The sequence below is a fragment of the Oncorhynchus kisutch genome, linkage group LG29, assembly GCF_002021735.2.
Source record: "Oncorhynchus kisutch isolate 150728-3 linkage group LG29, Okis_V2, whole genome shotgun sequence".
Classification (NCBI taxonomy): Eukaryota; Metazoa; Chordata; class Actinopteri; order Salmoniformes; family Salmonidae; genus Oncorhynchus; species Oncorhynchus kisutch.
In genome coordinates, this window is record NC_034202.2 from 43,108,958 (window position 1) to 43,132,258 (window position 23,301).

General features: G+C 43.7%; 1 protein-coding gene and 1 pseudogene across 1 annotated transcript in view; both read right to left on the reverse strand.

Annotated features, from left to right (window-relative positions):
- Positions 1 to 7,122, reverse strand: part of synj1 (synaptojanin 1) — a 105,503-nt gene extending 98,381 nt beyond the window's left edge. Inside the window, exon 1 of the mRNA XM_031809095.1 lies at positions 7,018 to 7,122. The gene's annotated coding sequence lies outside the window, so the exon portion shown is untranslated. The remainder of the gene's footprint in view (positions 1 to 7,017) is intronic.
- A 1,573-nt stretch (positions 7,123 to 8,695) lies between these two features.
- On the reverse strand, positions 8,696 to 9,864 carry LOC116358276 (putative nuclease HARBI1; annotated as a pseudogene).
- Positions 9,865 to 23,301: the final 13,437 nt, after the last annotated feature.

The following is a 23,301-nucleotide window of genomic DNA, read 5'->3' on the forward strand; positions in this document are numbered from 1 at the left end:
CTGATGTCCCATTCAGTTAGAGAGGGAGGACTTGGTCCTACTGATGTCCCATTCAGTTAGAGGGAAGACTAGGTCCTACTGATGTCCCATTCAGTTAGAGGGAAGACTAGGTCCTACTGATGTCCCATTCAGTTAGAGAGGGAGGACTAGGTCCTACTGATGTCCCATTCAGTTAGAGAGGGAGGACTAGGTCCTACTGATGTCCCATTCAGTTAGAGAGGGAAGACTAGGTCCTACTGATGTCCCATTCAGTTAGAGAGGGAAGACTAGGTCCTACTGATGTCCCATTCAGTTAGAGAGGGAAGACTAGGTCCTACTGATGTCCCATTCAGTTAGAGAGGGAAGACTAGGTCCTACTGATGTCCCATTCAGTTAGAGAGGGAAGACTAGGTCCTACTGATGTCCCATTCAGTTAAAGAGGGAGGACTAGGTCCCACTGATGTCCCATTCAGTTAGAGAGGGAAGACTAGGTCCTACTGATGTCCCATTCAGTTAGAGAGGGAAGAGTAGGTCCTACTGATATCCTGTTCAGTTAGAGAGGGAAGAGTAGGTCCTACTGATATCCCGTTCAGTTAGAGAGGGAAGAGTAGGTCCTACTGATATCCCGTTCAGTTAGAGAGGGAGGACTTGGTCTTACTGATGTCCCATTCAGTTAGTTGAGAACACCTTTATTTAACCAGGTAGGCTAGTTGAGAACAAGTTATCATTTACAACTGTGACCTGAAGTTAAAACCAGGGCTCGAATCGAGGGGGTATATGCTGAGGGTATATCGAGGGGGTATGCTGAGGGTATATCGAGGGGGTATGCTGAGGGTATATCGAGGGGGTATGCTGAGGGTATATCGAGGGGGCATGCTGAGGGTATATCGAAGGGGCATGCTGAGGGTATATCGAGGGGGCATGCTGAGGGTATATCGAGGGGGCATGCTGAGGGTATATCGAGGGGGCATGCTGAGGGTATATCGAGGGGGCATGCTGAGGGTATATCGAGGGGGAATGCTGAGGGTATATCGAGGGGGCATGCTGAGGGTATATCGAGGGGGCATGCTGAGGGTATATCGAGGGGGTATGCTGAGGGTATATCGAGGGGGTATGCTGAGGGTATATCGAGGGGGTATGCTGAAGGTATGTTAGGGGGTATGTCGAGGGGGTATGCTATAGGTATGCTGAGGGTATATCGAGGGGGTATGCTGAAGGTATGCTGGGGGGTATGCTGAGGGTATATCGAGGGGGTATGCTGAGGGTATATCGAGGGGGTATGCTGAAGGTATGTCGAGGGGGTATGCTGAAGGTATGTTAGGGGGCATATTAGGGGGTATGCTGAAGGTATGTCGAGGGGGTATGCTGTATATTGAGGGGCCATGCTGAAGGTATGTTAGGGGGTATGCTGAAGGTATGTTAGGGGGTATGCTGTATATTGAGGGGGTATACTGAAGGTATGCTGAAGGTATGTTAGGGGGTATGCTGAAGGTATGTTAGGGGGTATGCTGGGGGTATATCGAGTAGGTATGCTGAAGGTATGTCGAGGGGGTATGCTGAAGGTATGTTAGGGGGTATGCTGAAGATATGTTAGGGGGTATGCTGAAGGTATGTCGAGGGGGTATGCTGAAGGTATGTTAGGGGGTATGCTGAAGGTATGTCGAGGGGGTATGCTGAAGGTATGTTAGGGGGTATGCTGAAAGGTATGTTAGGGGGTATGCTGAAGGTATGTTAGGGGGTATGCTGAAGGTATGTTAGGGGGTATGCTGAAGATATGTTAGGGGGTATGCTGAAGGTATGTTAGGGGGTATGCTGAAGGTATGTTAGGGGGTATGCTGAAGGTATGTCGAGGGGGTATGCTGAAGGTATGTTAGGGGGTATGCTGAAGGTATGTTAGGGGGTATGCTGAAGGTATGTTAGGGGGTATGCTGAAGGTATGTTAGGGGGTATGCTGAAGGTATGTTAGGGTAAATGGCTAAAAGCATAGGCTTTTATCCCTGTTAGCTTAAGATTGAAAATAACTAAACGGACCTGATTATAAACAGCGATCTATAACAATGCTTTATGCTAGAAACAAGCTGTAAAATGTCGTGGAAAGACGTGACTCCGAGGCACATATGGGATATATTGGGTTTGTCTCTATGATACATCAGAGTCTGCGCTACAACCTTCTATAGCCGAGGAGACAAAACATTTACTTTGCTTAGGAAGTAAATGTTTAATTCTGTCACTATCAATTGACATTGAAAATTTCAACAGGCTGTAGAAAACTAAATTTAAAAAATATATATATTTCTTAGAATTACATAATAATTAAACAAAAAATGCCTTATTAGGCTATATGGTCATTCTAGAGTGCCTTTCAATTCACTTTTATAAGCAGGAGTTTGGCCAGTCTTTGGATTGAGGATCATGCAGTGAGCTATGCATGCCTAGTTTGTTCATTTAGCCTAGCAGATGTTCTTATATTTCCCTAATCACAGCCAACACAAATCTATTTTATAACAATATCATGGAATAGTTTTCCAAATAAAGCTACAAGTGAAGATAGGCGTCTCTGAATATAGGCGTCTCTGAATATAGGCGTCTCTGAATATAGGCGTCTCTGAATATAGGCGTCTCTGAATATAGGCGTCTCTGAATATAGGCGTCTCTGAATATAGGCGTCTCTGAAGATAGGCGTCTCTGAATATAGGCGTCTCTGAATATAGGCGTCTCTGAAGATTTGCGTTCGCTGTACTTTTCTTTAATTCATTGATGACCAGATATTTCAGTTGTACCTGGTTCTGTTGAGCTAAATGTTTGAGAGTTGATAGACAACTTTATCATTGTTCCAAACTTAGACTTTTATTTTTTTTAAACAATAGCCTGAATAGAAATGAAAATGTCTCCAGTGCTCCAGTAATGCGCTCATTGGTCGTCATGCTCTGTTGTGGATTATTTTGTCCTTTTATTTTTAAGTTCCTGCTCGTCTCCAGTCATTTTTTATTTTTTTATTTTACCTTTATTTAACCAGGCAAGTCAGTTAAGAACACATTCTTATTTTCAATGACGGCCTAGGAACAGTGGGTTAACTGCCAGTTCAGGGGGCAGAACGACAGCTTTTGTACCTTGTCAGCTCAGGGGTTTGAACTCGCAACCTTCCGGTTCCTAGTCCAACGCTCTAACCACTAGGCTACGCTGCCGCCCCAGTCATGTAAAAGGATGTAGAACTGCATGAAATGTGTTTATAAAAAGGCACATTTTTTTCTCCCCCATTTGGACCGTAAATAAAGTAAACGGTTCTCTGCTATCCATGTTCTGTTTTAATTATAGTTTGGAGTAGAGGGGAGTGTCGCTTGTTATTTTTCATCCTTAACTGCTGCATCAGATTCATAGCTTTAACAAAATATATATATATAAATATATATATATACACACCAGGCCAACTGGTTGTATGAATTGGGGATCTATCGTCCCACAACTGTCCCCGGAGTCTGTTTGGGCTATTTCTTTCTCGACAAAGACCAATAGAATAGGTCAACGTCTCTAATAGCAGCTGTAGCCAAGGCCTCTACACTACACGCGCTCAGCATTGCCGTATGTTTTTGCTAACAGTGATTGAGTTATATTATTAAGACTAAATTATGACAATCTACCCATCATATTACGAATAGTACGCTATCTTACGTAAGTCTGCAAATGCTATGATGCATTGTGAAGCATTATTACAAAAGGTGCATTTTTTTATGGTGAAAATTCACCATCCCCAAACTTGAAACTCGCACTCAGCCCAATGTATAAGCTAGTGATTTTGCTGTTCGTTACTCGGCGGCTGAGAAAAAGTCAAATGTGGATAGTTATACTAAAAAGTATATATATGTTAACTTTGTTTAACTAGGCAAGTCAGTTAAGAAAAAATTCTTATTTTCAAATGATGGCCTAGGAACAGTGAGTTAACTGCCTGTTCAGGGCAAAACGACATATTTTTACCTTGTCAGCTCGGGGTTTTGAACTTGCAAACTTTCGGTTACTGACCCAACGCTCTAACCACTATGCTACCGGCTGGTTACTAGCCCAACGCTCTAACCACTAGGCTACCTGCTGGTTACTAGCCCAACGCTCTAACCACTAGTCTACCTGCTGGTTACCGGCCCAACGCGCCAACCACTAGGCTACCTACTGGTTACCGGGCCAACACTCTAACCACTAGGCTACCTGCTGGTTACTGGCCCAACGCTCTAACCACTAGGCTACCTGCTGGTTACCGGTCCAACGCTCTAACCACTAGGCTACCTGCTGGTTCCTAGCCCAACGCTCTAACCACTAGTCTACCTGCTGGTTACCGGCCCAACGCGCAAACCACTAGGCTACCTACTGGTTACTGGCCCAACGCTCTAACCACTAGGCTACCTACTGGTTACTGGCCCAACGCTCTAACCACTAGGCTACCTGCTGATTACTAGTCCAACCACTAGGCTTCCTGCTGGTTACCAGCCCAACACTAACCACTAGGCTACCTGCTGGTTACTAGTCCAACACTCTAACCACTAGGCTACCTGCTGGTTACTAGTCCAACGCTTCAACCACTAGGCTACCTGCTGGTTACTAGTCCAACGCTCTAACCACTAGGCTACCTACTGGTTACTAGTCCAACACTCTAACCACTAGGCTACCTGCTGGTTGCTAGTCCAACGCTCTAATCACTAGGCTACCTGCTGGTTACTAGTCCAACACTCTAACCACTAGGCTACCTGCTGGTTACTAGTCCAATGCTCTAACCACTGGGCTACCTACTGGTTACTAGTCCAACGCTCTAACCACTAGGCTACCTACTGGTTACTAGTCCAACGCTCTAACAACTAGGCTACCTGCTGGTTACTGGCCCAATGCTGCTCTAACCACTAGGCTACCTGCTGGTTGCTAGTCCAACACTCTAACCACTAGGCTACCTGCCGCCTCTACACTCTAACACTAGGCTACCTGCTGGTTGCTAGTCCAACGCTCTAACCACTAGGCTACCTACTGGTTACTAGTCCAACGCTCTAACCACTAGGCTACCTACTGGTTACTGGTCCAATGCTCTAACCACTAGGCTACCTACTGGTTACTAGTCCAACACTCTAACCACTAGGCTACCTACTGGTTACTAGTCCAACACTCTAACCACTAGGCTACCTACTGGTTACTAGTCCAACGCTCTAACCACTAGGCTACCTACTGGTTACTGGTCCAAAGCTCTAACCACTAGGCTACCTACTGGTTACTAGTCCAACACTCTAACCACTAGGCTACCTACTGGTTACTAGTCCAACACTCTAACCACTAGGCTACCTACTGGTTACTAGTCCAACGCTCTAACCACTAGGCTACCTACTGGTTACTGGTCCAACGCTCTAACCACTAGGCTACCTACTGGTTACTAGTCCAACACTCTAACCACTAGGCTACCTACTGGTTACTAGTCCAACGCTCTGATCACTGGGCTACCTGCCGCCTCGAACATCTTCAACGTGTGCAGTAAGGACACACGTCATTGCATCCTAGACTTGCATGTTCTGTTAGAAATGAATGACCATCATCTACATGTAATGTCTGTCATTCTGAGCACCGTGGGTGGACACCCTAATCGGGTTACACACCCAATGCACATGGGTACGGTACATTTCTCAAATGTACAGTAATTTTTTTTTTTAAGTTGCCGTTTAAATGTCCGGCGCCACATTTCATAACGGAAACCCTGATACATAAACATATTTACAATACAAGTAAATACAAACTTCAAGAGTTGAGCAGTTTGATAGGATGTTGGCACAAAACTAGTAGCTGCTCTCAGATTTGTATGGCAGAGCTCTATACCTGTGCCCGGAGGTCGTTCAGTGTGTGTGTTTTAAAGTCAAAAAGTTTATTCGTTCCTCTTCTTTCCCACTCTTTTTTTTTTGTAACTGTCATTTATCGTCAGCATCATCATCACCTTGCTGTAGAAAAAAAAACATTGCCAGTGTGTGCATCTGCAATATCCTGGTGCCGCAGGGGCATACAACGCTGCTATCAGACATCACATAGCGATGCTGCTGTCTTGGATAGGGATCACAGGCCTTGGATAGGGATCACAATCCCTACCCAGCCCTATTGATAAACATGAGCTAACTGGCCATCGGTAGGTTGACTCACAAAGTTTAATACCGACACAAAAAACAACCATTAGCTACGTATTCGGTAGTACAACATATTATTTACCAATGACTTCCAAAATATTGTAATAATGAGTGACACATTGCGACATACAGTGTAGGCCTATTTAATAGCAAGGTAGATTATAATTGCCAAGGCTGCAGTCCGCAAGATACCTGGAGGTTACCAACGACTAGGCCGAGAAGGAAAGACCAAACAAAACAATAACAAACGAAAAATTATAATCTATCGAGCCAGTCACGACTTGTGTGTAACCATCACCAACTGTGTGCCCAAGATGCGCAGCTCTCTTTCCTATTCCAAGTGCCCACCACAGATCGGTTTTTTCTTGTTGTTGATCTTTGCCTAGTGCTGCATTGCGAAGATGACAGCCTCCCCATCCCCCCTTTTTAGATTTCAATAGCTAACATCTCTTGTCACGAAGGGAAAAAAATGTATGACTTTTGTATTTTCCTTGTCTTGGGGATGATTAGGTGACACACTAGTTAACGTTAACTAGAGTAACTAACGATAGGCGCGGTGGGAATTCGCACCAGATGGATTTTGTTAGTTAGTAATCACATCAGCAGCTCATATGAACTCATTTAATTTAACAAATTGCCTCAAATAATATTGAAATGTTTCTCTTGCTCATGACAGCTTATGTAGCTAGCCACAAAAAAATCACCAGCTAAGGAAGGCTAACGTTTGCTTATTTCCTCGTATTCATCCATCGCTTTTGAATGGTCGATTTCCTTGAGCAAATGTTAGCAACTTGACACATTCCCGAGCAAACAAACTGCAGACTGAATATTATTGTTCAATCGTCTTTTGAAGTGTTTCATACACCGTAGGGAAAAAATGTATATTTGCTAAACCTCTTACCGTTTCTCCCCGCCGGGTTTTTCGTCTCACAATCCCCTCCTGGTCCGTCTTCTTCTTCTTCTTGTTAAAATTTGTATTGGCAGATCGCTTCCAATTGAAAAGGTGAAAACACCACCACCTACTGTCCTGGAGTGTGAGTTTCCGGTGTTAAATATATATTTCTCTTACCTAGCCCTGTGTTTCCGCCTACCGTTCTGGAGGGTGAATTCATTCCACTTTGTGACAACAACAAAAAGAAAAGGGGGGGGGGGGGGGGGCGATTGCCCTACCAACTCTACCTTACAATCATTAAAACATCACACTATTCCACTACTTGGCCCTATCCAGGCTGCAGAGGGGAGGATGGCTCATAATAATGTATGGAACAAATAGAATGTCATCAACACCATGGAAACCATGTTTTTTTTTACATGTTTGATTGATTTCACCTTTATTTAACCAGGGGCCTGTTGCACAAAACTAGGATAAGGGATTAAGCCAGGATATCTTGGTGATCCTGGCTCAATTGATCCGTAATCCGGTTGCACTAAAGATGGATAGGGGGCAGGAGGATATGTTATGGTATAAATTACCATGGAGATTTATTCTGTGGAGCTAGCCTGCTCCAGACCAGGCTAAATTCCAGGATCTATTTAATCTCATCCCTAATGTCAGTCAGCAGTCACCACAAATGGAAACCAATAGTTATTTCACTGCTCACTATACATTGTTATCACATATAACTAGACCCACTGTTATTATTTAAACGTTTGTGATCATTAATTTCAATGATTTTGGATAAAAAATGATTTTTAGATGTTGCTATCATTAGATAATTTACAGTTTCCCATAGACTATAAGGCTATATATAAAATGATAGAATATTAGGGCCACAGAGGGGAAAAAAACACAAGTCATAATATTGTAACCAGTTGTTTTAAAGGAGGACAGTTGTTAAAATGACAGATGTGGGGCATTTCGTGAAATTGTACTTCAGTATGGTTTCATAAACAAAGACATGCCGATGTGCCAGAATATTAAGTATCACATTGTCATAAGTATCAAAACTGTAAAAACAATGTAGCTTTTCTGCAGAAAGAACCAGCCTCAAATTTATGACTTTATCCTTTTTCTTCAGTGTGGCCCTAGTACCCTGGCATATAAACAAATACACATTCCATATGAATATAAAAACACAATGTGTAACATTATGTTCCTTTATTGAATAAGGACAAAACAAAGCAGGTAAACCATCAGCTCCTTTCGAAACTGAAGTCACAGTGACTCTACAAGATGGAAAGCACAGAATCCAAGCATATTATACAAAATGATACATACACATTCAAAGGTCTGTATATAACACACCCTGCATGTCTGCACACAAAAATAAATGCAGGACAAATCCATACACATCAACTGAACAGACAAATGAATGGATGCAGTAGCCTCCCTGCAGCCTTGTATTACACACAGTATACCGCACAAACATCATAAGAGGCCAAATTCGTCAAAAAAACGAACCCAAAAAAAAACAAATTCCTCTGCCACCGCAGGACATATTTAACCAAAATTGAAAGCACACATACTAACTAAAATAATTCAACACATATTGGTCCCTCAGCAGCCGACCACTGTCGTCATCAGGGAAGATTGCCGGATTGTCCCAGTCCATGGCTGGTGGCACTCTGGGGGCCCTCTCCTTCCTCAGGCAGGCCACATTGTGGAGGACAGCACAAGCCACAGTAATATCACATGCCCTAACAGGGCTGACCCTTAATTTGTGAAGGCAGTGAAAGCGTGCCTTCAGGAGGCCAAAGGTCATTTCAACTCTGGCCCTGGTCCTGGCATGGGCATGGTTGTAGGCCTGCTGTGCTTCCTGGGGGTCTGTGAAAGGTGTCAGGAGAAAAGGCTGGCAGCCATACCCCCTGTCTCCCAGCAACACACCAGAGAATTCACCTGTCAACACAAAATCTCATCATTACTACCTCATAAACACAGTGATATTCTTGACACAGCCATGATGGTTATAAATAGGGGTTGTGTGGCTTACCTTGTGATAGGCACTGATAGATTTCAGAGGCCCGAAAGATTCTGGAGTCATGGACTGAGCCAGGCCATTTTGCCACAACATTGCTGATCACACAGTCAGCATTGCAGACCATCTGAAATCATAAGATGAGGAATATTACACCAATCAATGCACATCACTGGCAATGCAGAGTGTTCGTCAATGGACAATATCAAAAAGTTAGGTTCACCTGAACATTAATGCTGTGAAAGGATTTCCTATTCACAAAATCGGCCTCATGGGCACCTGAGGGGGCTTTTATCCTTATGTGTGTGCAGTCCACTGCACCAATGACATTGGGGAAACCTGTCACACAAAGTAATGAGTATCCTACTATGTGTTAACAGTTGTCCTGTAATTTGTAGATCCTCTTACCTGCAATCCTATAGAACTCCTCTTTGATGTCACAGAGTCTTCTGTGGCCAGGGAAGGAGATGAAGACATCTGCTAATGCTTTGATAGCCAGACACACACTCCTTATTGTGCGGCAAATTGTGGCCTTGTTCAGCATCCCCCACTGAGTACAGGAAGGCTCCACTAGCAAAAAAGCGCAAGGCCACACAAACCATTTGCTCCACACTCAGTGCATGGCTCCGTGCAGTGCGGTGCTTAATCCTGGGACCCAGTAGTCTGCATAGATACCTGATGCCATCTGCAGAAAACCTGTATCTTTCATATAGATGGTCATCAGGGAAGGCCAGTGGGTCCAACCGGTCCCTGAAGACCCTTTCTCGCCTGAAGGCTCTCCTCAGCACAAGTGCTTCTTCATCCACCACATCTCGCACGAATGGGCATGCCATTGTCAGAGCAGAAAGGAACACACAATTTTGGGCCTTCATATAGGCTAGTGGCCACACCTGGTGCTGGGGGGGTGGGCAAAAGAGGGCGATGCCTTATAACGATGACTTGGTTGTACTGATTGCTGGGAAAATAAAAAAAACCTTAGAAAGATGCCACCGTCCTGTGTGCTCACAATAAGAGCTCATATGTCATGGCTCACTTGACTTTACGAGAATATACCTAATTTTTATTTTGAGCTGTGTCATCTTCTTGGAGCTGGGGGAGGAAAGAAAAATAATGATTAATACATTTGTGTTACAGTTAGCATACAGTGTACATTGAAGGCATATCTCACCTCCCTCTCAAGTTTTTTTATTTCAAGGTCCAGTTTCCTAATTGTCCTCTTTTTTATTTCGAACTCCAGTGCAAGATTTTCCATCTTTTTCTTCTTGTACTGAATGTCTATGTCTGCCAGTTCTATTTGGCGCCGGAGGTGGTTGCCATACAACTTTCTGATAGCTTGTGAGCTCTGTGAACACAATACAATTAGCGCAGCTGGAATTTGGCAGGATGTGGTGTCCTTTTATTAATACGCACTGTTGCCAGGCTGGTTTTCCCACTGTATAGCATCTGGGTCCTGTAAAAGAAATTAGATTTTTTGATTTTGATGAGGACTCCTCACCATTGTAGAGTAAATAGTACTTTCACAGTCTTAACATGATACCTCATGCCTTCTGGAATCCAGAGAGATGGTCTCCTCCTCATCATCGTCTCCATCATGTGCTGTTGCTGCTGCACTGGGGCCTTCACCCTATCACATTTAATCGGATTCATATTGAAGCTAGTAGACAAGACATGCCAGGCCTACAGTATGCCTTTGATGGAGTACTCACTGGATCAGCATCGTCTGGTGCTTGTGCTGGTGGCTCTAACAGGAACACAGTGCTGCCAGACACTGCAAGGCAATAGGTAAACCAAAGTCAGACAGTCCAAATTGATTCAATATGAATGTGGTTGTATCCCATGTAGAGATGGAAGGACATACCTTGAATGAAGCGGGTGGCATCTTGGGAGGAACCTATGCTCGTCTCTTTCCCCCCAGGGATCCCCTCTAAGACGGGCCTGCCTTTATTTAGCTCCAAGGCCATGTCCTCTGCTGGGGTAAGGTCAGCCTTTGGTGACCCACCACCCGTGCCTTGTCTGTGGGTATTCTTTTTCACTGCTAAAACAGTACAGACAATGTGTGAGCAGGCACCTTCTGGGTACAATATATGCTTGTGCTTTGTTAAATATTAGTCAGGGACCATACCATTCTGCAGAATGTTCTTGTATTTGATTTGGACCTGCTGCCATGTCCGTTTTGGCCCGTTCATGTTTAATCTACACACACACACACACACACACACACACACACACACATTTAATGGAGTCACACTGCAAAAAATTACTTGGTATTTTTGTCTTGTTTTCAGTAAAAATATCAAAAAATGTATCATAGCTTTATACAGTGTGATGGAGTTACTTTACACAATTTCACTCATATCTGCAGTGCATTTCAATAAAAAATTTAACCGTTTCATAATTACAGTACAACTGCATTTTTGGAGATGTGAATTAAATATTTGAATTGTAATTGTGATGTTTCAGCGGAGCGGTGAGTGTGTAATTGTGCACTACTTACGCATTCAGGCGGTCTGCAATACTTTGCCACGCGTTTTCTCTTTGCTTTATCACTGTGGCGGTGTTGCCTTTCTTCTTAATTATATCTTTTACCTCCTCGTATGCCTCCATGAGGATTTGTGCTTCCGACGGGGAAAAGTACGCGGCTCTAGTTGCCATGGTAAATCAGTTAATCTGTGATCTGTGGCGGGGTCTATTTGAGTGAGCCGTGAGCGCGCACCTATCCAGGATTGGTTTCACCTGGCTTAATGAATCCGTGTCTGCTCATCCTGGCTTGGTCTTTGTGCAACCAATTAAGCCTGGACGCACATGTTTTGGCTTCATTGAGCTCAGCTGAGTCATTTATCCCGGATGTCTTAATTCTACTTTTGTGCAACAGGCCCCAGGTAGGCAAGTTGAGAACAAGTTCTCATTTACAACTGCGACCTGGCCAAGAATAAAGCAAAGCAGTGTGACACAGACAACAACACAGAGTTACACATGGAGTAAACAATAAACAAGCCAATAACACAATAAACAAGTCAATGACACAGTAGAAGAAAAAAAAAGTCTATATACATTGTGTGCAAAAGGCAATAAATAGGTCATAGGAGCGAAGAATTACAATTTAGCATATTAACACTGGAGTAATAAATGAGCAGATGATGATGTGCAAGTAGAGATACTGGTGTGCAAAAGAGCAGAAAAGTAAATAAAAACAGTATGGGGATGAGGTAGGTAGATTGAGTGGGCTATTTACAGATAGACTATGTACAGCTGCAGCGATCGGTTAGCTGCTCAGATAGCTGATGTTTAAAGTTGGTGAGGGAAATAAAAGTCTCCAGCTTCAGTAATTTTTGCAATTCGTTCCAGGCACTGGCAGCAGAGAACTGGAAGGAAAGGCGACCAAATGAGGTGTTGGCTTTAGGGATGATCAGTGAGATATACCTGCTGGAGCGCGTGCTACGGGTGGGTGTTACTATGGTGACCAGTGAGCTGAGATAAGGTGGAGCTTTACCTAGCTTAGACTTATAGATGACCTGGAGCCAGTAGGTCTGGCGACGAATATGTTGCGAGGGCCAGCCGACTAGAGCATACAGGTTGCAGTGGTGGGTGGTATAAGGTGATTTGGTAACAAAACTAATGGCACAGTGATAGACTGCATCCAGTTTGCTGAGCAGATTATTGGAAGCTATTTTGTAGATGACATCACCGAAGTCGAGGATCGGTAGGATAGTCAGTTTTACGAGGGTAAGTTTGGCGGCGTGAGTGAAGGATTTTGCTTTGTTGCAAAATGGAAAGCCCATTCTAGATTTGACTTTGGATTGGAGATGTTTAATATGAGTCTGGAAGGAGAGTTTACAGTCTAGTCAGACACCTAGGTATTTATAGTTGTCCATATATTCTAGGTCGGAACCATCCAGGGTGGTGATGCTGGTCAGGCGTGCGGGTGCGGGCAACGATCGGTTGAAAAACATGCATTTGGTTTTACTAGAGTTTAAGAGCAGTTGGAGGCCGCGGAAGGAGTGTTGTATGGCATTGAAGCTCATTTGGAGGTTAGTTAGAACAGTGTCCAAGGAAGGGCCAGAAGCATACAGAACGGTGTCGTCTGCGTAGAGGTGGATCAGGGAATCGCCCGCAGCAAGAGCGACATCATTGATATATACAGAGAAAATAGTCGGCCCAAGAATTGAACCCTGTGGTACCCCCATAGAGACTGCCAGAGGTCCGGACAACATGCCCTCCGATTTGACACACTGAACTCTGTCTGCAAAGTAGTTGGTGAACCAGGTGAGGCAGTCATTAGAAAAACCATGGCTATTGAGTCTGCCGATGAGAGTACGGTGATTGACAGAGTCGAAAGCCTTGGCCAGGTCGATGAAGACGGCTGCACAGTACTGTATCTTATCGATGGCAGTTATGATATCGTTTAGTACCTTGAGCGTGGCTGAGGTGCACCCGTGACCGGCTCGGAAACCGGATTTCTCAGCGGAGAAGGTACGGTGGGATTCGAAATGGTCAGTGATCTGTTTATTAACTTGGCTTTCGAAGACTTTAGAGAGGCAGGGCAGGATAGATATAGGTCTATAACAGTTTGGGTCTAGTGTGTCACCCCCTTTGAAGAGGGGGATGACCGCGGCAGCTTTCCAATCTTTAGGAATCTCGGACGATACGAAAGAGAGGTTGAACAGGCTGGTAATAGGGGTTGCGACAATGGAGGCGGATAGTTTTAGAAAAAGAGGGTCCAGATTGTCTAGCCCAGCTGATTTGTACGGGTCCAGGTTTTGCAGGGGGGGGGCGGAGCTGTTGGCCGGGGTTGGAGTAGCCAGGAGGAAAGCATGGCCAGCCGTAGAGAAATGCTTCATGAAATTTTCGATTGTCATGGATTTATCGGTGGTGACCGTGTTACCTAGCCTCAGAGCAGTGGGCAGCTGGGAGGAGGTGCTCTTGTTCTCCATGGACTTTACAGTGTTCCAGAACTTTTTGGAGTTAAAGCTGCAGGATGCGAATTTCTGCTTGAAAAAGCCTTTGCTTTCCTGACTGACTGCGTGTATTGGTTACTGACTTCCCTGAACAGTTGCATATCGTGGAGACTATTCGATGCTAGTGCAGTACGCCACAGGATGTTTTTGTGCTGGTCAAGGGCAGTCAGGTCTAGATTGAACCAAGGGCTATATCTGTTCTTAGTTCTGCATTTTTTGAAAGGGGCATGCTTATCTAAGATGGTGAGGAAATTACTTTTAAAGAACGACCAGGCATCCTCGACTGACAGGATGAGGTCAATATCTTTCCAGGATACCCATGATATATTTGATACCGTTCCACCAATTCCGCTCCAGCTATTACCGCGAGCCCGTCTTCCCCAATTAAGGTGCCGCCAACCTACCGTGGCCCTATCTCATCCTACACCAGGCCAGAACCCTGGGAGCACGTGGCCCTATCTCATCCTACACCAGGCCAGAACCCTGGGAGAACGTGGCCCTATCTCATCCTACACCAGGCCAGAACCCTGGGAGAACGTGGCCCTATCTCATCCTACACCAGGCCAGAACCCTGGGAGAACGTGGCCCTATCTCATCCTACACCAGGCCAGAACCCTGGGAGAACGTGGCCCTATCTCATCCTACACCAGGCCAGAACCCTGGGAGAACGTGGCCCTATCTCATCCTACACCAGGCCAGAACCCTGTGGAGTATGGAGCACGGTTCACAATACATCTCAGTATGTAGCGCGGGTTCACAATACATCTCAGTATGGGAGCGCGGGTTCACAATACATCTCAGGTTCACAATACATCTCAGTATGTAGCGCGGGTTCACAATACATCTCAGTATGGGAGCGCGGGTTCACAATACATCTCAGGTTCACAATACATCTCAGTATGTAGCGGGTTCACAATACATCTCAGTATGGGAGCGCGGGTTCACAATACATCTCAGTATGGAGCGCGGGTTCACAATACATCTCAGTATTGGAGCGCGGGTTCACAATACATCTCAGTATTGGAGCGCGGGTTCACAATACATCTCAGTATGGGAGCGCGGGTTCACAATACATCTCAGTACGGAGCTCGGGTTTGCTGCAGCATAGCCTACGCTACAGTAATATAAAGACCGAATGTTTGTCTAATTTACCCATCTCCATCTGGCTTTCGGGGGGGGGTCACCTTTTTTGTTGTTGTTGTTGTTGTTGTAAAGATGACAATTTTTACTTGCAACAGCTATGTTTTAAAACAACCTATTACTCGAATCTCGTTACTTTAAATCAGCGCAGGGACGAGCACTCTCAGTTTCTCTCTCTCTTCGTCAACTCCATTCAAATCGCATCCAAAATAGATACTCCTGTTCTAGACGGATCTATAGCCTTATATATAGATGTCCTAGCCTCCCTCTTTAAGGTAATACATTCGATGCAGTATTAGCCTTATATTTTGCTATTTTAATGCTGGGTTATGCGTAATAAGCTTCTAATTAATACGCACGCACCTGTGCTCCACTGGCCTCTCCTTAGAAAACGCAGAAAAAGCTAGTATAGCTTGTTGGACATCGTTTTTTAAATTGATTTTTTTAGCATGTCTTAAACCAATAGAATATTCAATGAGGAACGCAAAGCTCTTTTTTTTGCTGAACGTTAAATACAGCAACCAATATAATTCACGGGTAGTTTGAGCAAAAGCAAGATGGCTGTAAGCTATAGCAGTTATTAATTCAGACCCATAACCATTCAGATGGTGGTAGACTATAACAGTTATTAATTCAGACCCATAACCATTCAGATGGTGGTAGGCTATAGCAGTTATTAATTCAGACCCATAACCATTCAGATGGTGGTAGACTATAACAGTTATTAATTCAGACCCATAACCATTCAGATGGTGGTAGGCTATAGCAGTTATTAATTCAGACCCATAACCATTCAGATGGTGGTAGACTATAGCAGTTATTAATTCAGACCCATAACCATTCAGATGGTGGTAGACTATAGCAGTTATTAATTCAGACCCATAACCATTCAGATGGTGGTAGGCTATAGCAGTTATTAATTCAGACCCATAACCATTCAGATGGTGGTAGACTATAGCAGTTATTAATTCAGACCCATAACCATTCAGATGGTGGTAGGCTATAGCAGTTATTAATTCAGACCCATAACCATTCAGATGGTGGTAGACTATAGCAGTTATTAATTCAGACCCATAACCATTCAGATGTTGGTAGACTATAGCAGTTATTAATTCAGACCCATAACCATTCAGATGGTGGTAGGCTATAGCAGTTATTAATTCAGACCCATAACCATTCAGATGGTGGTAGACTATAGCAGTTATTAATTCAGACCCATAATCATTCAGATGGTGGTAGGCTATAGCAGTTATTAATTCAGACCCATAACCATTCAGATGGTGGTAGGCTATAGCAGTTATTAATTCAGACCCATAACCATTCAGATGGTGGTAGGCTATAGCAGTTATTAATTCAGACCCATAACCATTCAGATGGTGGTAGGCTATAGCAGTTATTAATTCAGACCCATAACCATTCAGATGGTGGTAGACTATAGCAGTTATTAATTCAGACCCATAACCATTCAGATGGTGGTAGACTATAGCAGTTATTAATTCAGACCCATAACCATTCAGATGGTGGTAGACTATAGCAGTTATTAATTCAAACCCATAACCATTCAGATGGTGGTAGGCTATAGCAGTTATTAATTCAGACCCATAACCATTCAGATGGTGGTAGGCTATAGCAGTTATTAATTCAGACCCATAACCATTCAGATGGTGGTAGACTATAGCAGTTATTAATTCAGACCCATAACCATTCAGATGGTGGTAGGCTATAGCAGTTATTAATTCAGACCCATAACCATTCCATCTTCACATCTTCTGTCGTTCTGCCCCTGAACAGGCAGTTAACCCACTGTTCCTAGGCCGTCATTGAAAATAAGAATGTGTTCTTAACTGACTTGCCTAGTTAAATAAAGGTTAAATAAATAAAAAGGAAATTAAATATAGAGAAGTGAAAGCCTTCAGCATCTAATTCTAGTCCTGTTTCATTCTAAGATGTCATTATCATTTAACTGTTGAAAGCGAGGTAGGAATGAAGCAACAATAGACAGATTGAGGAGGTAGGCTAATAACATTAGGATAAAAGTTATGAAAGGTAATGTATGTGGGGCGGCAGGTAGTGCAGCCTAGTGGTAAGAGTGTAGGGGCGGCAGGTAGCCTAGTGGTTAGAGTGTAGAGGTGGCAGGTAGCCTAGTGGTTAGAGTGTAGAGGCGGCAGGAAGCCTAGTGGTTAGAGTATAGAGGCGGCAGGCAACCTAGTGGTTAGAGTGTAGAGGTGACAGGTAGCCTAGTGGTTAGTGTGTAGAGGTGACAGGTAGCCTAGTGGTTAGAGTGTAGAGGCGGCAGGCAGCCTAGTGGTAAGAGCGTTGGGCCAGTAACCGAAAGGTTGCCAGATCGATTCCCCCGAGCTGACAAGGTAAAAATGTGTCAGTCTACCCACTGTTCCCCGGTAGGCCGTCATTGAAAATAAGAATTGGTTCTAAACTGACTTGCCCAGTTTTTTAAAAAGTGTGTCAACCTACTAATTATACAAATAAGCCCTATTATATTTAAACATGTAAATCAAATTCGCTAGCTTATACAGTGGGGAGAACAAGTATTTATAATGCTAATTAATTAAATAAAAATCATACAATTTGATTTTCTGGATTTTAGTTTTAGATTCCGTCTCTCACAGTTGAAGTGTACCTATGATAAAAATTACAGACCTCTACATGCTTTGTAAGTAGGAAAACCTGCAAAATCGGCAGTGTATCAAATACGTGTTCTCCCCACTGTACTTGTAACTTTGTAAGCCGCATGTGCTGCACCAGAAACGCATGTTCTCTTCTGTTTTTTTCATTTTGTTTGAACTACGTGTGTAATTCCAGTACATTTCTTCAGACTCCTGAGGTTGAAGAGGTGCTGTTGTGCCTTCTTCACCACAATGGATGAGCGATGACCGAACGGCATAGGCAAGATGCAATAGATGATATAAAATACAGTATATACTGTACATATGAGATGAGTTATGTAAGATATGTAAACATGATTAAAGTGACTAGTGATCCGTTTATTAAAGTGGCCAGTGATTTCAAGTCTTTATGTTGACAGAAGCCTCTAGTGTGTTAGTGATGGCTGTTTAACAGTCTGATGGCCTTGAGATAGAAGCTATACTTCAGTCTCTCGGTCCCAGCTTTTATGCACCTGTACTGACCTCGCCTTCTGGATGATAGCGGTGTGAACAGGCAGTGGCTCGGGTGGTTGTTGTCCTTGATGATCTTTTGGCCATCCTGTGCTGTAGGTGTCCTGAAGGGGAGGTAGTTTGCCCCCAGAGATGCGTTGTGCTGACCGCAATTATGGGTAATGCAGTTGCCGTACCAGGCTGTGATCTGTAGAAGTTTGTGAGGGTTTTAGGTGACAAGCCAAATTTCTTCAGACCCCTGAGGTTGAAGAGGTGCTGTTGTGCCTTCTTCACCACACTGTCTGTGTGGGTGGACCATTTCAGTTTGTCTGTGATGTGTACGCCTGTCGGGAAGTCCAGGACCCAATTGCACAGGGCAGGCTTGAGACCCAGGGCCTCACGCTTAATGATGAGCTTGGAGGGTACTATGGTGTTGAATGCTGAGCTGTAGTCAATGAACAGCATTCTTACATAGGTATTCCTTTTGTCCAGATGGGATAGGGCAGTGTGCAGTGCGATGGTGATTGCATCGTCTGTGGACCTATTGGGACGGTATGCAAATTGAAGTGGGTCTAGGGTGACCGGTAAGGTAGAGGTGATATGATCCTTGACTAGTTTCTCATATCACTTCATGATGACGGAAGTGAGTGCTACGGGGCGGTAGTCATTTAGTTCAGTTACCTTTGCCTTCTTGGGTACAGGAACAATGATGGTCATATTGAAGCATGTGTGGACAACAGACTGGGATAGGGAGAGAATATGAATATGATATTGAATATGTCCGTAAACACACCAGCCAGTTGGTCTGCGCAAGATCTGAGGACGCGGCTAGGGATGCCGTCTGGGCCGGCAGCCTTGCGAGGGTTAACACGTTTAAATGGCTTACTCACGTTGGCCACAGAGAAGGAGAGCCCACAGTCCCTGGTAGCGGGCTGCGTCGGTGGCACTGTATTATCCTCAAAGCGAGCAAAGAAGGTGTTTAGTTTGTCTGGAATCAAGACGTCAGTGTCTGTGACGTGGCTGGTTTTCTTTTTGTAGTCCTTGATTGTCTGTAGACCCTGCCACATACGTCTCATGTCTGAGCCATTGAATTGTGACTCCACTTTGTCTCTATACCCACATTTCGCTTGTATGATTGCCTTGCGGAGGGAATAATTACATTGTTTGTATTCACCCATATTCCCAGTCACCTTTCCATGTTTAAATGTGGTGGTTCGCGCTTTCAGTTAATTTAGGTAGCCTTGTTCTCAAATTTGGTTTGTTAAAATCCCCAGCTACAATAAATGCAGCCTCAGGATATGTAGTTTCCAGTTTGCAAAAAGAACAGTGAAGTTACTGTACTTACTTGCCACCAATTCTGAAACAGACTGCAGCTCTTTGCTAATTGTTGCAGTGCTTTCACTTGCTGTGGTAGCTGACATGTATAATGTTGAGTCATCAGCATACATAGACACAAAGGCTTTAGTCAGAGCCAGTGGCAGGTCATTAGCAATGTTCCCTCAAAAAGATGTGGGCACTGAGCAAATGTAATGTCGGCTGAGCCACACACTTGAATGTTTTTGAAAGTTCTGTGGAGCTTCTGGCGTGTGTTTACTGTGAACACTGAGGCCACTGTGAACACTGAGTTTACTGTGAACACTGAGGTCACTGTGAACACTGAGGTCACTGTGAACACTGAGTTTACTGTGAACACTGAGGTCACTGTGAACACTGAGGTCACTGTGAACACTGAGGTCACTGTGAACACTGAGGCCACTGTGAACACTGAGGTCACTGTGAACACTGAGGTCACTGTGAACACTGAGGTCACTGTGAACACTGAGGTCACTGTGAACACTGAGGCCACTGTGAACACTGAGGCCACTGTAAACACTGAGGTCACTGTGAACACTGAGTTTACTGTGAACACTGAGTTTACTGTGAACACTGAGGTCACTGTGAACACTGAGGTCACTGTGAACACTGAGTTTACTGTGAACACTGAGGTCACTGTGAACACTGAGGTCACTGTGAACACTGAGTTTACTGTGAACACTGAGGTCACTGTGAACACTGAGGTCACTGTGAACACTGAGGTCACTGTGAACACTGAGGCCACTGTGAACACTGAGGCCACTGTGAACACTGAGTTTACTGTGAACACTGAGGTCACTGTGAACACTGAGTTTACTGTGAACACTGAGGTCACTGTGAACACTGAGGTCACTGTGAACACTGAGGCCACTGTGAACACTGAGGTCACTGTGAACACTGAGATCACTGTGAACCCTGAGGTCACTGTGAACACTGAGTTTACTGTGAACACTGAGTTTACTGTGAACACTGAGGTCACTGTGAACACTGAGGTCACTGTGAACACTGAGGTTACTGTGAACACTGAGATTACTGTGAAAACTGAGTTTACTGTGAACACTGAGGTCACTGTGAACACTGAGGTTACTGTGAACACTGAGGCCACTGTGAACACTGAGTTTACTGTGAACACTGAGGTCACTGTGAACACTGAGGTCACTGTGAACACTGAGGTCACTGTGAACACTGAGGTTACTGTGAACACTGAGGTCACTGTGAACACTGAGGTCACTGTGAACACTGAGGTTACTGTGAACACTGAGGCCACTGTGAACACTGAGTTTACTGTGAACACTGAGGTCACTGTGAACACTGAGGTCACTGTGAACACTGAGGTCACTGTGAACACTGAGGTCACTGTGAACACTGAGGTCACTGTGAACACTGAGGTCACTGTGAACACTGAGGCCACTGTGAACACTGAGGTCACTGTGAACACTGAGGTCACTGTGAACACTGAGGCCACTGTGAACACTGAGGTCACTGTGAACACTGAGGTCACTGTGAACACTGAGTTTACTGTGAACACTGAGGTCACTGTGAACACTGAGGTCACTGTGAACACTGAGGTCACTGTGAACACTGAGGTCACCGTGAACACTGAGGCCACCGTGAACACTGAGGCCACTGTGAACACTGAGGCCACTGTGAACACTGAGGCCACTGTGAACACTGAGGCCACTGTGAACACTGAGGCCACTGTGAACACTGAGGCTGTACCCACTTTAAGTTGCAGTTATAACAGTGGCCAAGTAGACTACTGTGGCTATTTGATCATAATGTAGGCCTACCAGAGCAGCCTACCATCATAAACAATGGAGAAAATGCATCCCATAACATTTTAACATGGAAATAGCTGTTCTATCATTCAGCCTACAGTAGCAGCCAATGTGTGGTGTTCAATGTAGGCCTACATTCCATGAGACGGAAACATGTAGGGATTGACATTAACCATCTTATCCACTTGTCCTTCAGACAAGGAGTTGCTGACAATGTCTCAAATATCAAATATATTTGGATTTGTTTTACTCTTTACTCTTCATAGTTTTGATGTCTTCACTATTATTCTACAATGTAGAACATAGTAAAAATAAAGAAAAACCCTTGAATGAGTAGGTGTATCCAAACTTTTAATTGGTACTGTGTGTGTGTGTGTATATATATATATATATATATATAGCCATCACAGCAGCAAGATTTGTGACCTGTTGCCACGAGAAAAGGGCAACCAGTGAAGAACAAACACCATTGTAAATACAACCCATATTTATGCTTATTTATTTTATCTTGTGTCCTTTAACCTTTTGTACATTGTTAAAACACTGTATATATATATAATATGACATTTGTAATGTCTTTACTGTTTTGAAACTTCTGTATGTGTAATGTTTACTGTTAATTTTTGTTGTTTTTCACTTTATATATTAACTTTGTATGTTGTCTACCTCACTTGCTTTGGCAATGTTAACACATGTTTCCCATGCCAATAAAGCCCTTGAATTGAATTGAGAGAGAGAGAGATATTATCTACCTCACTTGCTTTGGTTATGTTAACACATGTTTCCCATGCCAATAAAGCCCTTGAATTGAATTGAATTGATATTTACGTGTTGGCAAATTGGCTTAGTTTCATAGTGAGGAGCCTATAAAACATATTTTGTAAACATATCGCCTTCAAGTAGCTGCAGTTGCTTCTCACCGACTGCACCATGCAGCCATCACCTAAACTGTGGGAGGCACTATTTGTAAACCAATCGTTATGGTGTTTTTGTTTGACTCACACGAATGTGGCCAAAGACATGCCTGAAACGGACCAACTTTTCACATTATTTTTTCAGTTAGTGAGTGTGTGATATGGGCGTATATCATTAGATTTTAGCATTTTTACAGAAATACTTTAAAAAAAAACTTACCTAACGCTAACCTTACCCTAACCTTAACCTTTTAAACGTCAACTTCAATGGAGTAGGGACGTCCCAAGGATCCCGGATTGCACAAGCCCTGTTTATTGAGTCTGTTGAGAAAGGGTACGTTCAAACGTAACGTCGCAAAGACACGCTCTCTCATACGTTACCGTAAATTGCTTACAAATGTGACATTTTAATATTGTTATTACACAAAGTTATGGATATGTTTTGATTAAGGCAAATTAAATTAACTGAAGGAGAAAAAAGGTAAAACAGCAACACCAATAGAAACGGAAGAGGTGATTTCACAAAGGTGAATTCGTTCCCTTTAAAAGTGATCTTTTGGTTAAATAATTAATAATTCATACTAATACAACAATACATTCCTGAGGGAACCTGTTTTGCTATAGATATTCAAAAGAACCCTCATGCGGTACCTTTTATATGACTGACAGAAGCTCTGGCCATAGCTAATGATGCTCTACTGGGAACCATCCAATCATAGGACAAGAGGGGCGGAATAAACTTTCATAAGCGGTGGGATTTGGGTTGTACCACAGCCGCAAAGTCAAAACTGTCTATATCGTAAAAATTCATGAAAACAAACATTTTATTTTTGGTTTTAATTTAAGTTTAGGGTTAGACATAAGGTTATCATTGAGGTTAAGGTTAGCGTTAGGCTTAACGTTTGATTTTAATTACATAAATTGTAGAAATAGGCGGGGTTTAGCCATGAGTATGACTTTGTCGCTGTGGTAACTAGCCGTGGACCGTGGATCGGGAAGTATAGCGCCATAAACACG